The 26,682-nt window shown below is 33.2% G+C and overlaps 1 protein-coding gene and 1 long non-coding RNA gene across 3 annotated transcripts in view; one reads left to right on the plus strand and one right to left on the minus strand.

Annotated features, from left to right (window-relative positions):
- LOC112670303 (uncharacterized) overlaps positions 1-20,658 on the plus strand; it is a 72,307-nt gene extending 51,649 nt beyond the window's left edge. The window contains exons 2-4 of the long non-coding RNA XR_003142867.3: positions 16,065-16,136; positions 16,778-16,867; positions 20,183-20,658. This is a non-coding gene — a long non-coding RNA (uncharacterized LOC112670303). The remainder of the gene's footprint in view (positions 1-16,064; positions 16,137-16,777; positions 16,868-20,182) is intronic.
- The window catches only part of GPR158 (G protein-coupled receptor 158), a 409,138-nt gene that overhangs the window by 301,098 nt on the left and 81,358 nt on the right, over positions 1-26,682 (minus strand). The gene's annotated exons all lie outside the window — the stretch shown is intronic.

A 26,682-nucleotide genomic window follows, 5' to 3' on the forward strand; every position in this document is an offset into this window, starting at 1 on the left:
GCTTCAGAAAAAAATAACACGATCAGCAATAATAATATGGCTCCCATTTCTGAGAGACTAATATTAGTCACTGTATTAGATACATAATATAACATTTTATCTTTTAAACAAGGATTAACCTCATTGTGAAGAATATTCCCCATTTATTTAAAACCTACAGAGCCCAGGCAGACTGAATCTACTACATAAGTAAGAGAGTCTGGAGCCAGGCTCAGTTTCATGGTCAGATAGCTCTCTTGACTCCACATAGCGGTCATGTAATAATGTAGGTTTCTCTTCATAAAACAAAAAAGATAAAAGTAGAGAGTAAATAACTTTGTAAAAATTCCCGTGTGCTCTAGTAGAAAAGAAATACTCATGAAGCAGCAGTGTATGAAGGATTGCATCTTTTACAGTTAATCCACAAAGGAAAAACTACAAAATTTCAAAGGGTCATTTAGAAATCAATGAGCTTATATCACTGGTCAGGAACAGTAGAAGAGAGATAATCTTTTACAAATAGAAAAAAAAAAAAAACCTTTTGCATACTGTCTTTGTAATTAATCAAACTTCTCATCCACTTCCTGATGGGAAAAATCCATATCTAACTTAATGTAACTGATTTCTCCTTCTGTCATCTTATAACCCTTGTATTTTATCATCATCTAGGATTGTTTACTTCCTTAATAAATCACGTGGACAAATATGTGTCTTTTGCAGCAAATAATTTTTGGAGAAAATAAATCAATTTAACTAAGAAAATGTTGCATTTTGTCCAACAAACAAATTTCTTCCCTTTCGCATACATATGTGTACGTGTGTATGTGTGTATATGTAGGTGTATGAAATCTGGCTCACATTTATAGAATTTAGATTAATACCTTAAAAATTCATTCATTCATTTATTGGCCTCAAATTTTGTGTTTTTTCCACAAGTCATAGTAAACTTAGCTCTATTTCTGGTTGTCAAATCCTTTATTCCCTCATTCAATGATTCTGTTATATAAAGCTAATAAACTAACAATGATAAGGATATTCAGGAAGCTTCCACTGAAAAGCATAACTATAAGCCCAATGAAATGCTTTAAACTGTCTTCTCATCATGGGGAAATTTATCTAAAAGGCAAAAAAGTGTCCATTCAAATTTACCTTGAAAAAAAAATTTAGGGATCCCTGGGTGGCGCAGCAGTTTAGCGCCTGCCTTTGGCCCAGGGCGTGATCCTGGAGATCTGGGATCGAGTCCCACGTCAGGCTCCCGGTGCATGGAGCCTGCTTCTCCCTCTGCCTGTGTCTCTGCCTCTCTCTCTCTCACTGTGTGCCTATCATAAATAAATAAATAATTTAAAAAAAAAATAAAAATAAATCCTTAAAAAAAAAATTAAAAAAAAAAAAGAAAAAAAAATTTAATACAAAGGAATAATCAGCTTATCCAAAATAGACTTTCTAAATGTTAAACAAAATTATTAAAGGTTTCCTGAAAATGCATTATGGTATGTTAGCTTTGGTTCTATAGTATTTACCAACACCAAATACATAAAAAAATGTATGTTATAAAAAGCAGCTCTATGAAACTCATGAGTATATTTGATAAGAATGATGCTGGAAACCACTATATCCTCTTTATGATGACAAAAGAAATTTCTCTATGGTCTCAGGATTAAGAATACTTGTTGCTTCTCTCACTAAACAATTGGTCTTTTAACCTACTATACACTATAAATCAGGAATTGATCCCATTTCTCCCTTTGTGTGGATGCTCAAAGATAAATCTGTGGCCTATACTTAGAATCTAATGGATATGTTTTATATATTACCTCATACATTTCTTTTCCTACCCTCCCATCTCTTTATCCTGAATTCTTTCTTTTCCTATTGATTTTTATTCATTGCTACCTTGCTCTATTCAATGTTAATGTGCATATCTTGGAACACCAACTTAAATCGTTTTTTCAGCAAGATAGATTCACAACACAAAATACAATACACAGTACAAAACTTACAATATGAAATACATATTACGGCTGTAACTATGTTAAAAGTATGGCTGCATGCAGAGGATGGTGTGAAAATATTAAGATAATTGTATGTAAGTGCTGGTACTATAAACATTTTACTTTTTCTAATTATGCCATATTTTTCCATTATTTTTTAATATTTTGGTTAAATTTTTATTATAGTAGAATTTTATTTTTAATGTGCAGTACTTTGGTGCTCCTGTACAACTAAAGAAATATAGTACATTTGGTTCAGTTAAGATTGGGCTTTTTTTTTTTTTTAAGATTGGGTTTTAATGAAACATTTCAAAGCACAATTTTATTCACATAACATATTTTTTTAGAAGAACTGAAATAAACAAAAATTATCCTACTTACGTTCAAAGTGAGAGAATAACAGAAAGACGAATGAAAAAAAAGAAAATACTGCATGAAATACGTTGCTTTATACATATGAACACTTCTCTGTTACAAAGTCATTTACCCCCTGATTATCTAGTATATTTCTATTGCTATGACAAAAAAGCCATTTTTATTATTTTTCTGAGTTTTGATCTATATCTTCCTTGGATGTTTTCTATTGCCTTTCCCTTTCCTTTTGAAATCACAAATTCTTTTCTTTTTTTTTAATATTTTATTTATTCATGAGAGACACAGAGAAATAGAGAGAGACATAGGCAGAGGGAGAAGCAGGCTCCCTGCAGGGAGCCCGATGCAGAACTCAATCCCAGGATCCTGGGACCACGACCTGAGCCAAAGGCAGATGCTCAACCACTGAGCCATCCAGGTGTTCCACAATTTCTTTTTCTTGCACTTATAAATTACCTTAAGATTTTACCATCTTATAAATTGTACTCTTTTGCTTTTATGCTTTATCAATGGATTCTGTAGATTGTTAGTACATCTTTAAACATTGGATTTCAAATGTCAGTAACCATCTTGCCTTATACTTTTCTTCTTTAATTCTAACTTCTAAAGACAAAATTTCCAAATGACATTATACAAGAGGAGAGTAGAAATAGGAATTGTCATGCTTGAAAATTCGGAAGAAAAAAAAAAAAAAGAAAATTCGGAAGAAAGTATAATCCTTTTCTAAACGTCAGTGTTATGAAATGTCTTTGATATATTGGATAAAAAGAGCTATTCTGAATCTAAGTAAGTTTTCCTACCTCTTGGTCTTTCTTTGTTGTATGAGTTTTGAGTAAAATGACAGCCAATCCTACTTTCAATTATTTAACCGTGACATTCTAAGCAGTGATACTTTGTGTTTATTATGCTTTTGTGACCTCACAGGGTCACCAATTGTGTGATTATTTTACTGTCAAGGTAATTAATGATAATGTTAATTAACATGGCTCATGATAATGAAGACTTAAAGAATCCAATTTCTTATAATTAATTAGCCTTGATTTGTCATCCTATCTCCATATCTTATTTGCAAATTTAAAACTAGCATTCCTCTAAGGTTATTATCAACAACCATAACAAGATAGTCTTCATAATTTAAATTACATTTTTCATAATCATTTAAAATATAGTTTTTTAAAAAAAATAACAATAATCCCTCACATTTGTGGGTCTATGCCAGTTCTTGATGTACACATAGAAAATATTTTAAATGTTCTTTCCTTTGCCTGAAACACTTTGTCCTTACCTGCATAGTGGACCTTTGTTCATATTTTAAATCTACCTCCTATGACTCTTTTGACACTCTCAGATCTGCTTCTCCTACATTAAACTCATACATTTATTTGCATGACATAATTATTGACACATCAATCACTGTACTAGCTTGAACTCACTGGGAAGCAGCAACTATCTCCTGTCTACTTTTTGTCCTCAGAGCCCATCATTGTATCTTGCACATAACAGAAGGTCAATAAATACTTGGGGCTGAATAAATGATCTAATTTAGTCCTCATATATCATAAGGTTAAGGTGAGAAAACAGAGGCTCAAAAAAGTTAAAATATTTGCCAGAGGTCAAATTGCTAGCAAGTCACAGAACACAATGAGTAAGTTTCTCACTTCTGTCCCATTTGCACTCTTCAGTGTATATATAACCAACATAGAAAGTTAAAGGAGTGAGAGAAAGAAGAATATAAGGTGGAAACTCTGCCCTTAAATGGTATATGAAATGGTATATGGAAATATGCACTATGTTAAGTAGAAGGGAAGAATTAGAAGTAGGGCTACACTAATGAATGAACTGTACATTTAAGATTTATCCATTCAGCGGACTAACAAGAGTTAGTCAGTTATTATGGAAAAAGTCTAAGTGGAACAAATGGCTTCTATAATAAAATTTAATAGTTTACAAACACCTATAGAGATAGAGCCTTTTGATAGAAAATTTAATCAGTGAGCATTTTTTCCCTGTCTGAATAACGATGGATATTTTAACTTTGGATGTGTTCTGTTCTCAGGTATATATATATATATATAAGTACATTTGATATAATGAATGTGTTCTGTTTTCAGGTATATATATAAGTACATGTGATATAATGAAATGGCAATCTGAAAATTACTCTCACCTCCACCATTTGGGATGAACCTATAAATAAATTCTGGTCCAAACAAAGAACAGTTTAAAAAAATGAATCTCTAGGTCTTGAAAATCTACAAAAGTTGAGTTTTTATATTTGAGTAAATTTCCTCCTGGTAACACAATTAAAGGAAAATCAAGTGATCACATTTCTTCCCCATAAAATAAATTGAAAGAAAATTCAAATGCATGACTTAAATGCATGCCAGGAACACTGGAACTATACTCGTATTTGTAATTAAACATTATTATAAAGTAAAATTGGATGGGAAACTGACGATCTATATTCTATACTGAATCAGCCACAAATGATGTGTCTAGCCCTGGAAAAGTCCTTTAATTCAACTATTAAGATTTCTTGTTCATAAAATTAAAAATTAGGACTAAATGCTCTTCAAAATTCTAAATTATCTAGATCTGTCATCCTTTTGTACTTTTTTTTTCCTTGAAAAGCAATAAAGCTTAGTGATTGAAAGCACAAATTCAAAACCCAAACCTACTATTTAGAAAGCATGTTATCTTGAGCAAGTGACTTAACCTCACTGTGCCTCAATTTCTTTATCTGTAAAATATAAGTTGTGGTGAGGATTCAATGAGTTAATATGTGGAACATGCTTAAAACAGTGTTTGGCACATAATATACACTACAAAGATGTTAGCTATTATTATCTTAACACTCCAACTTTGAACAATAGTGAAAAGGTGGATATAGGAATATTAAAAATTATATTATAGTAGGATTTCTGCTTGAGCTAATCCAAACCAATTTGTTAAATATATTTCACTAATATAAATTCCACATTTTCATATTTTCCTATTAAATATAATGGATGGGGACTGTCAGCTTCTATAGGAGATGTAAAAAGTTGGAAAGAACATTGCTCCTACCCTTAATAAAATAAAAAATAATCAATAAAGTTCTGGACAATCTGAAAACTCCCAACTTTTCTTGAACTCCTTAAAAAGCTGAGATAGTAGGACAATAAACTCTAACCTAAAATCTAAAAAACACCTGCAAAAAAAGAAAGAAGAAAAAAGAGCAGAATGTGAGCACTTGCTTACCTGGCACAGACACTATTAGACACAGTAGGAATTCAGCTAAAAGTTTTAGTAGATTGGCAAAAGTTAAATGTGGGCTAGCAAGAGGGTAAAAATCTTGGGGAGCCACATACATAAGAATAATTCACAGAATTTTAAGGCTCTTCACAATCCTGACCTGCTGCTCTTTAAAAAAAAAAAAAATGGTGAGAGTCTTGAGAACACATTCTTCATGGTACAGGCATGGAGGAAGGTAACAGTAGACACTTCAGAAAAGGCATGAAAGCCCACCCATATCTATTTTCTCTTTTTTCCAGCTAAAGCAATGCTTAGGGGGAAATTAATAACATTAAATGCTTCAGTCTTAACTTGGTAATCTAGTCTCTGAAAAAAGAAATGAAAAAATAAGATCAAATTAAATCCCAAACAAGAAAGAATAAAAATATAAGCAGAAATCAATGATATTGAAAAGACAAAAATAATGCAGTAAATCAATTAAATCAAAAGTAGGTTCATTAAAAAATTCATAAAATTGATGAATTTCTAGTCAAATAAAAATAGACATGAATTATCAACATCAGGAATAAAAAGGAGACATTACTAAACACCTCACAGATACGAAAAGTGTAATAAAAGAATACTAGCAACAATTTTATGACCCTAAATTTGAAAACTTAGATAAAATTATCAATTCCTTGAAAGACACAAACTATTCAAGTAGAAATAGATAATCTTAAGAGTTCTATATCTAGTAAGGAATTTGAATTTTAGTTTAAAATCTGTCAACAAAGAAACTCCACTCTTCAATGAATGGTGTTGGAGAAACTGGATAAACATATGCAAAACAATGAAATTAGTGCTGTAAGGTATCACACCATAAAAATTAGCTCAAAATGGATCAAAGACTTAAACACAAGATCCAATACCATAAAACTCCTAGAAGAAAATGTAAGGCAGAAGTTTCTTAACATTGATTTTAGCCATGGTTTCCTGGATATGACACCAAAAGTACACACAACAAAAGCAAAAATCAACAAATGGGGCTAGACCAAATTTAAAAGCTTCTGCACAGGAAAAAAATATTTAAGAAAATGAAAAACAGCCTATTGAATGGGAGAAAATTTTTGCTAATTATATGTTGTATAAAAGGGATATATAAAGAACACATACAACTAAATAACAACAACAAAACAATCTCATTTAAAAACAAAGAAACTAGACATTTTTCCAAAGAACCCACTCAAATGTTCAGTTAGTACATGAAAAGATGCTCAATACCACCAATCACCAGGGAAATGCAAATCAAAACCATAAATGACATACCACCTTACATATGTTAAAACAGATATCCTCATGAACACAAGAATGTTGGTGAGAATGGAAAAAAAGGGAGAATGTTGCTGAGAAATGGGGAAAAGGGTAATCCTTGTACAGTTATGTAGGAATTAAATTGGTTCAAGCACTGTGAAAAACAATACACAAGTTCCTCAAAAAATTAAAAGCAGATCTACCATATGATCCAACAATTCTACTTTGGGGTATATGCCCAAAGAAAATGAAAACAGGATCCTGAAAATATAAATGCACTCTCATGTTTTTGCAGCATTGTTCACAAGTCAATATGTAGAAACAACCTAAGTGCTCACTAACAGATTAATGGATAAAGCAGATGTGACATGCATACACACACACACACACACACACACACACACACACACTGGATGGATATTTACCTATAGACACACACACAGTGTGATACACACACATACACACACACACTAGAATGCTACTCAGCTATAAGAAAGTAGGATATTCTGCCATTTCCAAGAACATGGATGGACCTTGAGCATATTATGTTACGTGAGATAAGCCATACAAAGTACTATATATGATATAACTTATATGTAGAATCTAAAAAAGGGAAACTCATTAAAACAGAAAGTAAAATAGTGGTTACTAGGAAATGGGAATTTGGGGGATAGGACACATATTTTTTAAGTGTACACACTTGCAGGAGGCAGTATATAAGCCCTAGAGACCTAATGTACAGTATAGTAAATATAGACAATATTGTATAATAATCATCAAACTTACTAAGAGACTAAAAGTGCTTATAATCACTAAAAAAGGATAATTATGTAATGTTGATAAAAGTGCTAATTATCACTATATGGCAATCATATTATAATATGTAAATGTAACACACATTGTATACCTTACATACACATATTATATGTCAAATATATTTTAATAAAAATTTTTTTAAAGAACATGGAGGGAAAAAAAGAAAACTCCAATCTCTGATAGTTTTACTAGTGAATTCTATGGAACATTTAAGGAAGAAATAATACCAACTCTATACAAACTGCTCCAGAATATAGAAGAGAATGAAACACTTCCCAAATTATTGTTATGACAGCATTCCTCTGATGCCCAAATCAGACAATCACAAGGAAACTAGAGACTGATACTCTCATTATCATAAGCACAAAAATTATCAACAGAATATCAGAAAACAAATTTGAGTGTTATACCATAAGGATGATCCATCAAAAATAAGAATATCTAAAATATATAAAGGACTCAGAAAATTAAAAATAAGAAAATAACAACCCAGTTAGAAAATGAGACCAAAAAACTCTGTATAGGAACTTACCTATGAAGATATATGAATGGTAAAAAAGCACATAAAGATATGTTTAATATCATTAGTCCTTAGGGAAATGCAAATAAAAAACCAAAGTACATACCACCACACACCTATCAGACTAGCAAACATTTTTTAAAACTACAAACTGCAACTGCTAGTGAAGATCAAAACAAACAGAATTATCAGCTATTTCTAATAGGAATGCAAAATGATAGAGATATACTGGAAAGCATATCATTTTTTTTAAATGGGTGAAATTCGTTTATCATATGCCAATGCCATTCCTAGTACTTGGCAAGAGAAATAACTATGTTCATACAAAAACTTGTATATGAATATTTAGAGCAGCTTTATGTATAATTGTTAAAAACTGGAAACAACCCAAATATCCTTCAACTAGTGAATTGATACACAAACTGGTATAATCATTCAGTTACTTAGCAATAAAAAGAAACAAACTATTAACATATACAATATGAATGAATATCAAATGCATTAAGTCAAATAAAAAAGGCCAGCCACAAAGGGCTAAATACTGTATACTTTCATTTACATGACTTTCCAGAAAAGAAATTTTAGAGAGAGCAGAATCACTGGTTGCCAGCAGTTTTGGGGAGTGGGGAGTAGTTGATTAAAAAGGGCCAACACAAAAAAAATAAAATAAAATAAAGGGCCAACACAATAAAATTTGGGGGAGTGATTGGGCTTTTTTACAACATGATTATGATAGTGGATACTCCATGAATTTATAAAAACTCATAGATATGTATACAAAAAGTTAATTTTGAATGTGTAGAAGAAAAAAATCAGGTACAATTACTCTTACTTGGGCTATATTTCTATATCTACACTAGTATTCTGTGATGAGTATCTTCACAGTTTATACTAAGACTAAAAATGTCACTGGGTATATTGATTAACCTAACTTTAGGTTTTATTTTTCATACTGTCTTCTATTTGATTAATTTTTGCTCATAACTATTTTCTTCCTTCCACCTTCTTTGAGTTTATTCTACTCTTTTCCTAACTTATGCTGGACACTTACCTCATTAATTCTTAGCTTTTTTTTTTCTATTATAAGCATTTAAGGCTATCAAGTCATTTCCAAGTGCCACTTTCACTATATCTCAAAATGATGATATGTATTATTTTCACTATTATTTAGTCCTAAGTATATTTTATTTCCATTTTGATTTCTTCTTTTACCCATGAGTTATTTAGAAGTGATTCAACCTATAAAAATACAGAGAGGGGACTGGTTTTGTTTCACTTTGTTTACAGATGACTAACTTAACTGTATGGTCAGTGTATGTGGTATGGACAGTGTAACAGGAATTTTTCAAAATTGGTTAATATGTGATTTATGAATTCATAGCTAACTTTTTAAATGTTTTGTCTGTGACTGAGAAAAATAGTTGCTAGTTTGGAGGTGCAGCATTTGGCATATGTATGTACATTGAGTCAAAGTTCTCAGCTATGTGGTGAATCTTCTATTTTCTTATTAACTATCTGCTTGAACTATTTCCCACCTCTATAGTGGGTTTGTCCATTTCTCCAAGCAGTTCTATTTTTACTTTATATAGTTTAAAACTATTTTATTAGGTACATACAAGTTTAAACTTTTATCTCTTCCTTGATGTAGTGAACCTTTTCTTCTTATATAGTGACTTTCTTTGTAACCAATAGTTTTGGGGGATTGTTTGTTTGGTTGGGTTTTTTTGCCTTCAAATCTATTTTATCCTACATTAGCTCAGCTTTCTTCTAGTTAGTGTTTGCCTGGAATATCTTTTTCATCCTTATTCTGTCAAACTATCTATGTCCTTGTGTTTTGACTGTGTTTTATCTAAAAAAGAATATAGCTAGACTTTCTATTTTTAATTCAATCTGTCAATCTCTTCTGACATGCAAGTTTGATTTACATTTATATGACTGAAATCTTTTGTCTACGATCTTACTTGCTTTTTTTTTTTACCTAGTTTTTCTATGCTACTGTGGAATTCCTAATGATTTTTCTCCCTTATTCCATTTTTCTCCTGTAATGTATTGGTAGTTGCTTATCAATTTTCTTTTAGTAATTTACATTTTACCATGCATAAAAGACTGAAATTAATCAGTAGTATGACCATCTTGTGGTTAAAATCATGAACCCAGATCAGATCACACGGATTCACATCCTTTCTTACTTCTGTGGCTTCAGGTTGTCAGATCTATCATCTAAAATGGAGATAATATCACTGATTTCATAGGGTTATTAAGGGCCCTAATGTAGGTTAATATGCATATAGCAATCAGAACATGCCTAGTGTATCACAAGCACTAAATTCATGTAAACTAATAGTAGTAGTGGTAGTAAGAGTGGGGGTGTTTTTACCCCTCTCCAAAATCATACAAGCTCAGACCTGACCAATTCTTTTCTAGCGTACATATTTTCATCCAGTATTTGAATTATATAATTTTTTCTAATATCATGAACTATATATTAATATTTTGTACATAAAGCTTAATAATTTCCTAAATATGTACTATTTTCTTTGCTCACCATTTTCCCTTTTCTTTTTTTTCTTCTTTTCTTATCTTTTTCCCTTAAGCATATGCTTCAGAAGTTCCTTTAGTGAAGGTCTACTAATGGCAAATGTTCTCAGCTTGTTATGTGGTTAGCTCTCATTCTTGAAATACAGATTTGCTGGGCACTCAATTACACTTCTTCTCTTTCATTTTGAAGATACTAATTTTCTAGTTATTATTCCTTAGTGTTAGTCATTTTTCACTCAAGGCTACTTATAATATTTTTTTCTTTTTTATTTGATAGTTTTACCATGATATGTCTCAGAGTTTCTTTTTATTTATTTTAAGTGAGATGCTCTCTGTTTTCCTTGATAAAAGAATTTATCTTTTTTCAGTTCTGGAAATTTCTAAGGCATTATTTCTTCAAATATTACCTCCTATTCCGATTTTTTTCAATCTACTAATCTGTAAAACTGTATGTTAATACTTCTAATGTAATTCTCTGTATGTGTGGTTGTCATTTTTACTGTATACTATTTCTCTAAACATAGCCTTTAGGAATTCTGAGGCCTTGGGTGGCAGGTGGTTCTTTAGGAAAGATTTTTACTTGATTCTGCTAAGCACCATATGGGGGCCTCCAAACAAGAATTACTTTAAAACAATGTCTTGGCTTGGATTTTTCCTACTAAGCGGATTACTTAATTAAAGCTCCAGATCCAAATGAGGGAAAACCCAAGGCACGAAGTTGCAAATTCTCAGGAAAGCTTACCTCCCACACCAAATCAAAATTACTAAGGTGTTAGACAGGTTACTTTTACAATGTGCCAGCCAAGTGGAATTTTTTCTAGGCCACTTTCTCTTAAGGGTGCTATCCCTTGGAAGGTCCAATAAATTTAGCCACTTTTTGATGGCCTCAGGTCTAGTTTCCACAGAATTTTCCAGCAGAAAGCTATTAATCCCCAAGACAAATTTCCTCAACCCGGCATTTATTTCCACAGTGATCCGTTTCCAAAATTGCTTACCTTACTGGATTCATTGATTTGGTTTTGTTTATTGTTTATTTTTTACACTTAGAGATTTCCCTTACTTTTTTAGAAAGTCAGCTATTCAATTCAAATTTTTTTTTTAATTTTTTCAGAATATCATATCTATCATTCTTCCAAAGGCAAAAAAGCTTTTTATTTCCTGCAGGAGCTGATAGTGCTATCCTACTCATTACAACTCTGTTCAAAAACTCCCCGTTATTTTTTTTTGAAAAGCTTCAATTAAAATTAATAGGTGGGTGGTGCTTGTTAATACACTGGAGTGGAGTAAAAACTCTCTAGAATATGTGCTTCACCGTTCTTAGCGATTCTATGACAAATATGTTCAAAAATCATTCTACATATCTTCGCTTTTCTTGATTCAAGATCTGGAATTTATTCAGATGAGTTTCTTATTTAAGTTTGTTATAGAGAAAGCATCTCTCTTGATTCAAAATGGTTTCTGTGGTTGGCAGATTCTGTTCTTTGAGACTATCATTTTTCATGCACAGAATGTGACACTTGTCTCATTCATATATTCCTCTTGCTTTATCTCTTTACAGACAAGGTCTAATTATAAGGATTTCTAATTATCTGTTTAGATTAGTGCTCTGAATTTCTTAGCCTCTGTCTAGGTTTTTAGAGTAGTATGATTTTATCACCTTTGCATTTTATACAAAACGGCCTATATCCAAATTTAAACAACTACTCAATTGAATTGTCACACAGGAAGGGAAAAGACCTCATTATTGTACCCATTCCACTAGGTACTTTGAATATATCCAACAACTATCAGACAAATATTCTGGAGGAAGAAACAGAAACCAGTTTTACCTTTTTTGTTTGGCTTTTATGTTTGTGTGTGAGCTTTTGCTAAACAAAAACTGAGCAAGACAGAGAAGCATCCAGTATTAATAGCATGTGAGTAGATTCTGCTCAAAGTACAGTAATACTACCATCCACATTTTAATCAACAGTATTCACAATGATCAGTGTTATTATAGTGAATGCTAATTACATGCACCATGCCTTGACACCTATAATAAAGTGTTACCAAATTCAACCTCAAGCAACAGAGATCCAATTCCTCTGAAAGCTACAATTTGCACAAAAGCTCACTCAGTAACAAATGCATTTCTTTAGCTGTTTTCCCAAAAATATACAGTAAATTGAAACAGACTCAGAAAAGCAGTTAGACTATTTAGAACAACAAATGTCCAAGCTACAAAACAATCTGCTGTTCAAAAAAAATTGCAATATACATTTTTATAATAATATGCCCTAAAACGATCAATGGTCTGGAAGTCAGGGTATCTGGATCCCTATTCTAGCTCTACCAACAATTAGGCAGGCGATCTTGAACAAATCACATAGCTTCTCTAAGGCATCCTTTTCTTCACTCATAAAATGACAGAATTGAGCAAAATGATCTAGTTTTCCTTCTAGGTACAAGTTATATGAATTTTTAAAAAAATGTTTGTTTTTTTAAATGCCATTGGCCCTCTAATCATGGTCATTCTTTGAGGACATGTGTGAGCTGAGGCAATGAAAGATGGATAAAAAAAAAAGCCTGGCAGCATTTAAGTATCAACCATCCACTTCTCAATTTCCCAGTGAAAACCTCTCCAATCTCTCTTTTCCTGGCAGCTTGTGAAAAAAGGGTGTTGAAAAAACTGTTCTTGTTTATCTCTTCCGCTATTGTTGTAGTTGTTAATGAGAGGCTAAAGTGGAAGACGGATGTTTCAAAAGTTCAGTGGGAAAAGGTGTATAAAAGGATAACCATTTAATAAGGTAATGGTTTTCAATGTTTAGTGTTTATTTGAATCACCTGGGATTCTTATTAAATCAGGAATTTAGTAGGTTTGGGAGGGGCCTCAAAATTTGTTTTTGGCACTCCAAATAATTCTCATGAAGGCAGTACTGAACTTTATTTTAGAAACACAAAGCTCAAAATGATGAGAGCTTAACAAAGTTCAAATTATGAAATTTGTCATGAAACTGTGGAACGGTGCCTATAAAACTAGACATTATGAAAATTTTTTAAGATGATTTAAACAAAATCCCAGCACACAATCCTTTAAATACCAAGAAACCATAAGCAAGATTCTAGAACTGAAAATGTTTTTGAATTAGCATAATTTAGTATAATTTTTCCTAAACAAATGGCCCCTAACCACTTTCTCAAACAAGGATAACTTTATATAATTCTTGTAGTATTATTTTCCAGACAATGAAGTTCCTTCTTCTTTGTCACCATAATTCAGCTTTTCTAAAGTTTCACTTCTCAGCACAAGCAAAAGTCAGGGTTTAGAATATAGAATATGAAGAAACTATATTTGCAATTTGGGATTTACTTAATTGACTATAATACATCAAAGAACACAATAAAGGTAGTTTAGTTCATTTCTGTGACACCTGGTAGAACTGAAATACTTCATATCTCTTCAGTGCCTATCTAACCAGTTATATGGTTTTGCTGGCTTGCTAACATCCAAACAAAATTAATTTTTAAAATATGTGCATTAATGGGTTTTTAGATGAATCAAAAAGGTGGGTCATATTCTGACTTCAGAAACGTATTCATCTACTATGGAATTTGATATTTTGCTTTCAGCTGTCACCAACTTCCTTATGATAGTCTTTACATAGTGAAGACTGAGAAGCTGTTTTACATATCAGACACAATCACCTATGTTGCTAACTAATACAAATTGATTGGAGTATGCATATAAGTTAATCTTTACATAAAATTATCTCTTCAATAAAGTTTTTATGCCCTCTTTATTTCACTACTATTTGGAGACACAGTGAATAATTTACTTTAGAAGAAAGCTATTTTATTATTCACATGTTACAAAGGACTTGGTTGATCATGAGTATGTTTTCTGGATATATGGGGAAATGAGTATCTCCTAAAGAAAAAAGGTTTAGAAAGAGTTGAACAATGAAATCAAAATGATCTTAGGTGTTATGTAAATAACTTTTTTTTTTAAGATTTATTTATTTATTTATTCATGATAGAGAGAGAGAGAGAGGCAGAGATACAGGAGGAGGGAGAAGCAGGCTCCATGCCGGGAGCCCGACGTGGGACTCGATCCAGGGACTCCGGGATCGCGCCCTGGGCCAAAGGCAGGCGCTAAACCGCTGAGCCACCCAGGGATCCCCTGTAAATAACTTTAATACAAATGTTGACTTCAATAGCAGAATAATGGCTAGTAGGAGAAAAAAAACATCTCAAGTTTAAATGAACAATCACAAAGGAAGTGGAGCACTACCAACTTGATTCTCTTTCTAAACCACATAAAACAGAAAAATCACATTGCCCAAAAATCATTTTCTTCAATGCACAAAGAAGGTACAGAGGAGGTATAGTGGACTGGAAAGCAAATAAATGCTTTCTCCCTAGTAAGTTCAAGTCCATAGTAGACCTACTTACCCAGACTTCTTGAAGTACTTAAATTGTAGTAGTTAAGTATGAATTATCTCATTTTTCTTATCCCCAAACTATGTTTAAAGTAAGGGAAATGTTATTTTCTACATATAATGGGAAAATAAAACCCAAAAATCATTACTTCATGTTATATATGTAAAAATAGCTAAGATATCAATTTCCTTAAGAAAGTCCTTGAATGTTTTTAGGATAGATTTTTCAACTGTAGCCCATTTATCAAACACACTACTTCTCTCTGTTTAAGAATGAGGATACTGTAGGTACACTGCATAGTCCACTTTCATTCTCCTTTAAGTTAAGAAACATTGCCACTGACAATGAGGTTGCCAGGGCTGGAGGTGTGACTAAAATGGTCTGATGATCACATCCCATGAAGCAAACTAGAAAGCAAAGAGAAGTATATAGGTGACACAGGAGGTGCGCCTCCAAGGAACCAGAAAACAACTACAGTGCTTATAAATAGTGACATAAAAAAATAACTCGGGAATCAGGATATCTGAATTCTAGTCCCAGTTAAGACATATTGTGTGACCTTGGGTAATATACAGCCTTTCCATCTTAAGGAGTTTGCCAGCTCCTATGTCCTCAAACCCCATGAAATTATAATGCTGACATAGGCACGGATCTTATATATAATTCTAGGAGCTCAGTCCTTATTCAAAGCAGTTCTGGATAAAATTTTTAAAGTCTACTACATCCCTGGATAACTCTACTCTCATGCTGCAATTTGAAGGAACATTTGCTGCTCTATTTCTTTGCCTCACAAAGCAGCCAACATTTTTCCTCCAAATTAGGCTTCCCCTCCCCATTCAATCTCTGATTGCTGTGTTTATCCTACTATATTTTGACTGTTTCTATTTCCATTCCATTTTGTACAGGAGGACCAACTTCTGTCTTGATGAATGAATCTCCTGAGAGAAGTAATCCATTTTTATAAACATTCTGGGAAGGTAATTTCCACTCAAAATAGAAAGCTGACATTTGTACATCTTTTTGTCTATATTTATGGATTGACTTAACCATAAAAGCATATAAATGGGAGATGGGGTCTTAAGACAGGATGAAGGCTCAAGAGAAATGGGCAAAGAAAATAAAAACAAAGAAGAGGAAATACGAAATAAATCTTTTGCTAAAGCAGTGAGACACTATACCATCTCTATTATTCAAATATGCACCAAATCAAAAATCTCCTCAGTTAAGAAAATGTGATAGAGAATCAAAACGGCAAATAAGCAAACATTACTAAAAACGATACTTCAGGGCGCCCCAGTGGCTTAGAGGTTTAGCACCGCCTTCAGCCCAGGGCGTGATCCTGGAGACCCAGGATCGAGTCCCACGTCAGCACCCTGCGTGGAGCCTGCTTCTCCCTCTGCCTGTGTTGCCTATCTCTCTCTCTCTCTCTCTCTCTCTCTCTCTAATAAATAAATAAAATCTTTAAAAAAATACTTCAGAAGTTTAACACGAATTTAGAAAACTCAACCTTAAGTGATTTTAGCTGATTGGAACAGTGCTAAATTACATTAATACAATTGGACTAAGTTATTATATTATCCTGTAGTTCAGAAATGATTCTTTGCCCTCTAATCTATAGGTGCCTTCACTAGCTGGTTCAGACAGCTGCCCTGTGAGCTTTCTTATGGCAAGAAGTATGCAAGCTGGTTTGCTTAAGGTGACTTAAAAGGTATTTGTTATCACCACAGAACAAACTGAGGTAGTGCACTACTGGGTATTTTTGCCCAGGAGAAATGTATCATGATAATGTGATATCCTGATTCTAACTTAAATATTCTGGAGTAGAACCTTGTATAGGCAGCATTCAAAAGTCCTTAGTTTCTATAGCCACATAATAAACCCTTAACTTTACCTGCCATATGACAAATGTGTGGTCAGGGTGAATGGAACATCACACTCCAAGGAACACCACTTAAAACAGACAACTCTCTGAAAATTGGACTGTATGTAAATAAGATACCTTCCTATGATATTTCTTTCATTCAATATTTGAGTGGCTATTATGCTAAGCATTGTGCTAAAAACTGAAGATAAAATTAGGGGCAGAACAGACACATATGGCTGGGAGTTTAATGGAAAAAACAGACACAAGTAAAATCATCACATAAATATGTAGTTTAAAATTATCATAATACTATGAAGAAACATTTGCCATGAGAGCAAATAACAGGAAAATCAAACCTAATATGAAGTCAGAAACTTCTGGAAAGAAATGTTGGCTTGAACAGATTACTGAAGGAGAAAGTGTACTAACTAGATAAGAAACAGGAGAAAGACATCCAAGAAGAGTTAACTGGGCATATAAGTCTCCTGTGGTGTGAATGAGTGTGGAACACTGGAGGAGCTAAAAGAAAACCGAGTCACTCTCGGTAGGGCAAGAGTAAGAGCAATGAGATTAACACACAGCAGTGGACAGGGCCAGATCATGGAGGAACTTCATACATCATGATGAGGATTTTGAACTTCATCCTAACAGTAGTGATGGCATCAAAAACTAAGCAGAGGAATGGTATATCAACCTCCTAACTCTCTTAAGTGCTGGGAAAAGAACAGAGCAGAGGGAACAGCAATGCATATAAAGAAATCCATTAGAAAATTTGAGCTTGGGGTAATTTGAATAGAGGTGCTGCTGAGTAGATATTAAGAAAAGTAGATAAAAATATTTATTAGATAAAATCAACAGGACGGACAAGCTGATGAGGAAGAGGGAGAGATTTGTAGCTTTCCGGCTTGTCCAAGCTGACAGATAGTGGAATCATTCCTTTGCACAGAAAGCATGCAAGAGGACTAGACTAGAACAGAGTGACATTTTGAAGTCAATTTGGGATGTGTTGGGTCTGAGGTGGCTATGGTACATCCAAAAGTAAATGGTTTGTCCACACAAACTTCTGGCTTATTGCCTAGCCTTTCTTGTCTTTCCCCCACCCCTATGTACTAAGTATGCCTTCCACTTTCTATTTTATAGAAAAATTCAACTGTACCAATTCTACTTCCAAACTTAGCTCCAAGTCTCCTCCTACAAATAGGAAAAAAATCAAGGTGTGTAGACACAACAGAAGACCATTTATTCTTCAGAAACACAAAGAACCAATAGAGTTCTTCTGGCAAAACCACTTTCTTTGGAAGGCTCATAGGATTTTGAGGGTTTTTTCCAGTTTTATTAAGATATCATTAACATACATCCCTGTTTAAGGTGTATAGCATAATGATCTGACTTACATATTATCATGAAATGATGACTGCAATAAATTTAGTTAACATCTATTATCTCATATACACACACACAAAAGAAAAAAATAATTTCTCCTTGTGATAAGAAATCTCCTTGTGATCTCCTTATGATATCTTTGTGGTATACTCTCTTAACAGTTTCCCTATATATTATATGGAAGTGTTATTTATAGTCATTATTTTGTACATTACATGTCTAGTGCTTATTTATCTTATACCTGGAAATTTGTACCTTTTACCATCTTACTCCAAGTCCTCCCCCCCACCCCCACGATAACATAAATCTGATCTCTTCTCCTATGAGTCTGGGGATTTTTTTGTTTGTTTAAATTATACATATAAATAAAAATCATCTGGTATTTGTCTTTCTCTAACTTATTTCACTTAGCACAATGTCCTGTAGGTCCAACCATGTTGCAAAGAATTTCCTCATTTTTTATGACTGAAAAATATTCCATTGTGTATCTATACTGTATTTTCTTTATCCATTCATCTGTTGATGGAGATTAGGTTGTTTCCATTTCTTGGCTATTATAAATAATGTTATGAACTTGGGGGTACAGATATCTCTTTGACAGTGTTTCATTTCCTTCAGATATATTCCCAGAAGCAGAATTGCTAGATCATACAGTAATTATATTTTTAATTTTCTGGAGACCTTCCATACAGTTTTTCATACTGGCTGTACTAATTTACAATCCTACTAACAGGGCACAATGGCTCCCTTTTCTTCACATCTTTGCTAACACCTGTTATCTCTTGTCCTTTGATGATGGCCATTCTAATAAGTATGAAGGGATATCTCACTATGGTTTCAACTGTATTACCCAGATGATTAAGGCTTAATGTTATTAATCATCTTCTCATGTACCTGTTGGCCATTCATAATGTCTTCTTTTGAAAAGTGCCTATTCAAGTCCTTTGCCCATTTTCAATTTTGATTATTTTTTTGCTATTGAGTTGTATGAGTTCTTTATATATTTTGGATATTAACCCCTTATGAGATATATGATTTGCAAATATTTTTCCCATTCCATAGGTTGTCTTTTCACTTTGTTCATATAGTCTTTTCATATAGTTTTAAATAGCAATCTTATCTTTTTACTCTGTGTAACAATGTGCAAATTAATTAGCTTTTCCGAGGCTACAATGGAGTGTACCTATCTTTTTACACCTTGATGAACATATGTTTAAAATCTAAAATGTCTAGAATCCACTTCAAATTCCTCTATTTTCCTACATGAGCCATCTGTTCTATTCAGAATAAAATGAATCTTCTAATTAATTAACTAATGTTAAATATCATAAGACATTCATTGATTTGTTTAAAAAAAATGAAATGTCAATGATGTGCCAGATCCTATGTCCAAATATTGAGATCTTAAGGTATACAGTGAAAGTTACATAATCTCCATTTTATAGGTGAAGAAAATGAGACAAGAAAAAATTTTAATGTGCTTAAAATCACAAGTAATTTTTTAAGCAAATTATTGGCAAAAGACCAAAGTCCAGGTTTCTTGGCTCTCACCTTACAGATCATCAGAAACTAAGTAACAAAAGGACATATCAACTTAAATTACTCAGGAATTTCCTACCACAGCTCACAGATTTTTATAAAGTTTCAGTTTACTTGAAAATAATTTACTGAATACCAATGACATTTTATTGACCTTATTTGATCTTCATTGTCAAGGCAAAGGTTGGCAACATGGTTACCTCATGACTAACTTTATTCTTCTATATCCTACTCTAGGTTCTGCCTCCATTTCCAATGTGAACTATAGAAGTCTGCATGTAAAAATAGAAATTATGTTGGTGGCCTTCTAGAAGAAAGGGCAGAACTGAAGGAAAAGGTTCTACCTAGAACATACTTCCAGGTGTCATGCTGTCTGCTACTAGCAGATTTTTAATGTCTTTCATTGGGAATACTGATTCATAGCTTTTGGGTGGTTAGCTTAACTGAGGTACAATTTATACACAAAAAAATCACCAACTTTAAGTATATAATTCAATGAATCTTAACAAATATAAATTTGTAAGCTCTTAGGATTACAGATCTCATTTATGAATCTGATTTAATCCACGAAGACTCTCCTTTGAAAAATGCACACATATCTAATATGTTATATAAAATTGCAAACAATTTCACATATATTCTAAAGCTTATCCATGCAACCTCATATATAGATCCTGAGTTAAGAACCTTTGGTCATAGATTAAGTATTCCCTTCTGAGAATTACATTCAAGTAAACATTCTTTTCAGGTTGAACAATTTTTTCTTTATCCTATTCATAAGATAAAGAGTATTCTTTTATCTCACTTGATTAAGTATTCACTTAATCTCATATATAAAGTATTCAGAAAGTTCTGATGTGTAATACAGAAATGTATATTCAGGTTACATTTTTTTTATAAAGGACACTTTCTGCATTTAGTCCATTTGAAAATACGTTTACAAAAACATACTTATGCTTCGGTAGCATAAGGATGGGTCAGTACTCCCCACAATTCTAGTTTGTACAATTTTAAATTATTCTAGTAAATATTTCTAATTGTAGTGGATGACATGATAATAAATGAGGCTAAGTTAAGAAAAACTAACTTTTGTAAAACCTCTCCCTATTTGGGTATTCTGCAATTCAGTTAATTCAAATAATATTTAGATAGCACTTTCTATGTGCAAAGCTAGATTTAGGGGAGGACACACACAAAAGGAATAATTCCCTACTTACCTATTTTCATAAACTATAACCACAAATTTGGGCTCTATCATTAAATATGTAAAAATAACATTACTTATTATAAAATAAGTAATAACATTACTATTTAGAACAACATGAGGTTCAACCACAAATCTCAAATGAAGAATAGTTTCATCAAGAAAAGCTTGTCAAATTAAAAGACATTTGTAGCAGTGAAATTATGGTGAAGTTATGAACTTCTTTCTTACATACTATTCCAAAACAATCCCATGACAGTGATAACATACAAATCTTCATAAACATTATAAATATCTTTTATATATGATGCTTTTTAAACACCGATTATTTCATTTTAATCACCTTTGCTTTCATACTACAATGCTATAGAAAAGAGGCTTAATTCACATTTGACTGAGATTTAAGGAGGACTAGAGGTTAGAAAGATGAAACAGAAGGGAAGCACTATCTCCCTTAAGCATATTTTCTTAAATGGCCAAATGAAAGGTACTGCTAATTACAGTTTAATCCAAATAAATTAATTAGTCTAGTGTCACAATTAAGATAAGATCATCACTGAATGCAAATTAAACACTTTGAAGTAGATGCCAGATTAAAATCTTTACTTCCATTATCAGGGACAAAAAGGAATTCTCTATGTGATTCTTTCTAGAATCATTCTCACACTCATCATGAAAAAAGTATTTATTAGGGGATCCCTGGGTAGTTCAGCAGTTTAGTGCCTGCCTTTGGTCCAGGATGCGATCCTGGAGTCCCAGGATCGAGTCCCGCGTCGGTTCCCGGCATGAAGCCTGCTTCTCCCTCTGCCTGTGTCTCTGCCTCTCTCTCTCTCTCTGTCTCTCTCTCTCTGTGTGTGTGTGTGTGTGTCTATCACGAATAAATAAATAAATAAATCTTTTTTAAAAAGTATTTATTAGGTTATGAATTGCTCATAGCATTTTAGAAAACATTCTCATTCTGTCATTCAACACATATTTATTGAAGGCAGCTTCTATTTATAGAGTTTATTTGCCAGTCTATGTGCTAAGCTTGTGTTTTATCTCCATAACAAGAAAAAGAAACAAGTTTTTCAGGACGCTTTACACATAAATAGACAATTGAAATTACATTGTATTTGTGTGTAATAGTGGATCCTACTTTGTTTAATTGCATTAAAATCCAGTGATCCAAAGGTTGCCTGGGTGACACAGTTGGTTAAATGGCTGCCTTTGGCTCAGGTCATGATCCAGGATCCTGCTCAACAGGGAATCTGCTTGTCCACCTCCCTCTCCCTCTGCCCCACCCTCACTCTTATTCATGCTCTCTCAAATAAATAAATAAAATCTTTAAAAAAAATCCAGTGATCTATGATATGGCCAATAATATACTACAAATCAATTCTTCTCTCCTGCTCTTCAGATCCATTTGGACTTTTTGTTCCTTCATAGCAAAGGCCTACAAAGGCATTCATTTTACCTTCTATGACACATTGATTATTTCCTGGACACTGGGCATAAAATGCTGAGGAAACATAAACAAGCTTCTACCATCATGCAGTGATCTATAAATGTCCTTAACAAAAGTCCTTAATGATCAGAGCAAAGTTCCTGAATGTGAAGACTGAGCTGAGATCTGAAGGCTGAGTAGGATTACCTAGGAAAAGAGTAGGAGGCTGGAAGGATGGGAAGTGAAGAAAAGATATCAGATATCAGAAAGAATGTGCCCTTAAAAACCCAGTATGGCTGCAACAGAAAAAAAAAAAAAAAATGAAGAGTGTGGTAAATCACACCAATCTAAGAATATTAATTTTTATTCAAATAATAACGTAGAGCCAATATATGTTTTAAGCAGATTATCATTTTGAAAATATCACTCTGGTAGCAACATAAGGACTGGATTGTTGTGGGGGCAGGAATCAGGAATAGTTCTAAACAAAACCAAAATGAAAATTTTGTTTTCAGAGGCCCCCACTATTCTAGTTCTTCTTTCAAAAAATTCTATCTAGGATCAGCCTGTCTGTAGAATCTTAGTTTTCCTACCTGTTGTCTTCTCCTTTATAATCAGTTGAAAGGTCTTTCATTCTTTCACTCCTTACTATGAGCTTTCCACAATTAACTAATCAGAGCTCAGTGCTTATAGATCATGAAGCACATCATCTCTCCCAATTCTTGCTGTAAGTCATTATTTTAAGAGAGAATAATATTCTAACTTATTGTATTAAGATAGGTTAGCTTATAATAACCCATTTAAAAAATTAATTTACATTTTAAATTTAATCCTGAAATTCCAGTGGATTTACACAACAAATTTATTTCTCATCCATATTACATGCCCAATTCAAGTCTGTTAAAGACTGCCCTACATGGCCACTTAGGGATCCAAGATATTAGACATTTCTCTACTTTGAAAATGCACTGTTTGGAACACATGTTCTTGTTGACTATAGCAGGAGAAGAGAGAGCATGATATATTTTATGCCAGCAATAAATGCTTCAGCTCAGAAATAGCACACATCATTTCTGTTCACAGCCCATTTTCTATTGACCAGGCCAATACACAGCTCAACTGTAGAGGGGTTGGAAGATACAGTCTTCTATAGGCTTAGAAGAAACGAACTAGATATTAGGAAACATTAACAAAGCTTAATATGTATCAAAACAAAACAAAACCTTTTTAGTCTCCTCAAAAGAATCCCATATTTTAAGACATTCTATCTAGAAGAACAAACACCACCACCACAAACACTGCATTTAAGTATAATTCATTTAAATGAGATACACTGAAAGATTGATAAACACAGACAAAAACAATGTATTGTTTTAAAGCTCTTATCTTGGGTAAATATACTATCTTGGGTAGGCTTCTTGGAATATTAAAAATAGGTCACAGGGTCAATTCTACTTTCAAGCAAGCATAAACCCCATAGATAGCACTACAGATTAGAAAAGGTAGTCTTTTAGATATAACTGTGACAAATTTCAAGAACATTATCTTGGCATATGAAGGATCTGCCTAATACTATTGGCAAAAGTAATCAAAATGAAAAAAACAAGAAAAAAACCCCACTGTGATACTAGTGTAGCAACCCATGTCAAACTCTTCATAGTCCCTTAGTCCCTTCATAGTCCTGGTTTTCTCTGCTAGTAACAAACACCCCAAAGCTTAGGGGCTTCAAACAAGAATATTTTGTTCCCACTCATAGTTCTGCGTGTGGATTGGGATCCCTTAGGTGGCTCTTAGGTAGGTTCTTTTATATAGTTGGCAACCAGATTAACAGTTGGGCCTGGAGTCATGTGAGGGCTTCACTGGTCTAAACACCCTAGATGCTTCCATACTCACATATCTGGTATTTCATCTGGGATAGCTCCAACAGCTGTGAACTGGCCAAATATATATATACATACACACACATATCTATCTTCCCAAATGATTCCTTCAAATGCCTCCCTTGAGCGGCCCTGCAGAATGCAAGTCTCAGGATGAGCTGGACTTCTCACATGGTGCTGGTTTCCCCCAGAGTAAGCGTCCCAAGAAATTAGAAGCTGCAAGGCTTCTTACAACCTGGATTTAAAATATGTACATTATCAGTCTGGTTACAAAGAGCCAGCCCAGATTGAATGTGTAAAAAACTATACAGGGTATAAATACTGGACAGTATGATTCATTGGAAGGGAAGGACTTTTGAAAACTAATTACCACATAACTGGTTTGGGAAATAACAAGTATAGTCAAAAACACCTGATATGTGACAATTAGGGATGGCTTTCTTGAAAATAAACCAGAAATATGTTCAATAAGGTGAAAATTCAGGTCTCCAAATACCCAAAGATAATATTAACCAACAGACAACATTTAAAGATTTTATTTATTTATTTTATTTGAGAGAATGAGTGTGTGTATGTTGTGCACACATGCAGGAGGAGGGGCAGAGGGAGAGAGAGAATTCCAAGCAGACTCTGTGCTGGGCACAGAGCCAGACATGGGGCTCTGTCTCAAAACCCTAAGATCATGACCTGAGCCAAAACCAAGAGTCAGAGGCTTAACTGACTGAGTCAACCAGGTGGTCTTTTCTTTTTATAAGGATTTTATTTGTTTTCTTTTAGAAAGCCAACAGATAATATTTATATAAAATGTATCACGCCATGTATTGGAACTTACAGCGATTTATAGGCACACAGGATCATTGCACAGCAGCAGAACTTTTGAAAAACAGTAAAAAAGGTTCTTTAAACATGAAACAAAATTATAACAGCATCTTTGAAAAGGAGCTATATCTATTAACAACATGTCAGGAAAATAATTTCACAAGATCTGGAAATAAGAGCTTTCTCCTGGTTTCTTTTATCCATACTCCCTTTCTCCTGAAACTCGAACGTAAAATACTGAATAGTGACTCAGAAAGCCTTCCAAAGTGCACTGCAATCATTAATTAGTTATTCCACACAATGTTCCCCTAAGGAGAATAATGATAATTGTCCATTATTATGGAAAGCAATAGCAGGCTTCTAAAGACCAACTTGCTCAAAGAATGTGATTTTTCTCTAAAGCTTTCTAGACCACAACTCTCACCATTAAATCATGAGGAATCTGCCATTCCTAGTTAAGCCATCTGTTCACTCGGGGAGATATCTTCTATCTTGTAGACACTAAAATTAATGTGTTAAACTAATCATTTGCTAATATTGTAGTTAGATTTCTGTTTACTCTACTTGGTTCCAAGCCCTAAAAGATACATAAGAAAGCTCCAGAAAGTGAAACAACTTGTTTTACTTACAGGAAATGTCATGATTACTTCCCCTGAAGAAATAATTATAAATTTATAATTCTGTCACATTTTCAGATCCTCTAAACATTACATTAAAGCTATAAAACATAGTGTTTTAATAACATGCTATGGTTAATTAACATACTCTGACCTAAAATAAAATCTGGTGACAATCCTACCTTTCTGTTTCGCTACATCTGGCCTAGCTGTTCTTGTTATTTATTTTCTCCTTTTTTATTACCTCCAAAGGGAAAAGAGTGGTGGCAGTCATAGTGGTTAAAAGCATGGATCACTTTACAAATAAAACAGAGTGCTTTTCTGAACAAATCTGCATTATTCAAAAAGATAACTGACTCTGCCATGTTAATTGACTCTAATTTATTCCATTGAAATTGCATCATTTTCTGTGCTAAACTATTCATAATCTAAGCATATCACACACTGATTTGCTGAGATTCTGAAACTAGTCTATCAGAATTAATTAGCAAATTAAGAGACTTTGCACTAAAAATTTCTCAGCAGAGGCAAACAAAATTGCATCAGCATACTGTGAAAGATATAAAAGAGAAAACCAGAATGTTAAAGAAAAATAAAACAAGCTGAACATTTTCTTATTCAGTTGACCACAGGTAGAGTAGATTTAGTTACACAAAAAGCATATTAGTTTGAAGAGGACCAAGAGCACTGGAAAACTGTTTTCTGTGAATGTGGTCACCTGGCCTCAGAAATAAAATGTCTGGCTGAGAAAAGTGAAAGGCAGGTGAATAGGAATAGACATGAATCAAAAT

This window comes from Canis lupus, chromosome 2, assembly GCF_003254725.2.
Source record: "Canis lupus dingo isolate Sandy chromosome 2, ASM325472v2, whole genome shotgun sequence".
NCBI classification, from domain to species: domain Eukaryota; kingdom Metazoa; phylum Chordata; class Mammalia; order Carnivora; family Canidae; genus Canis; species Canis lupus.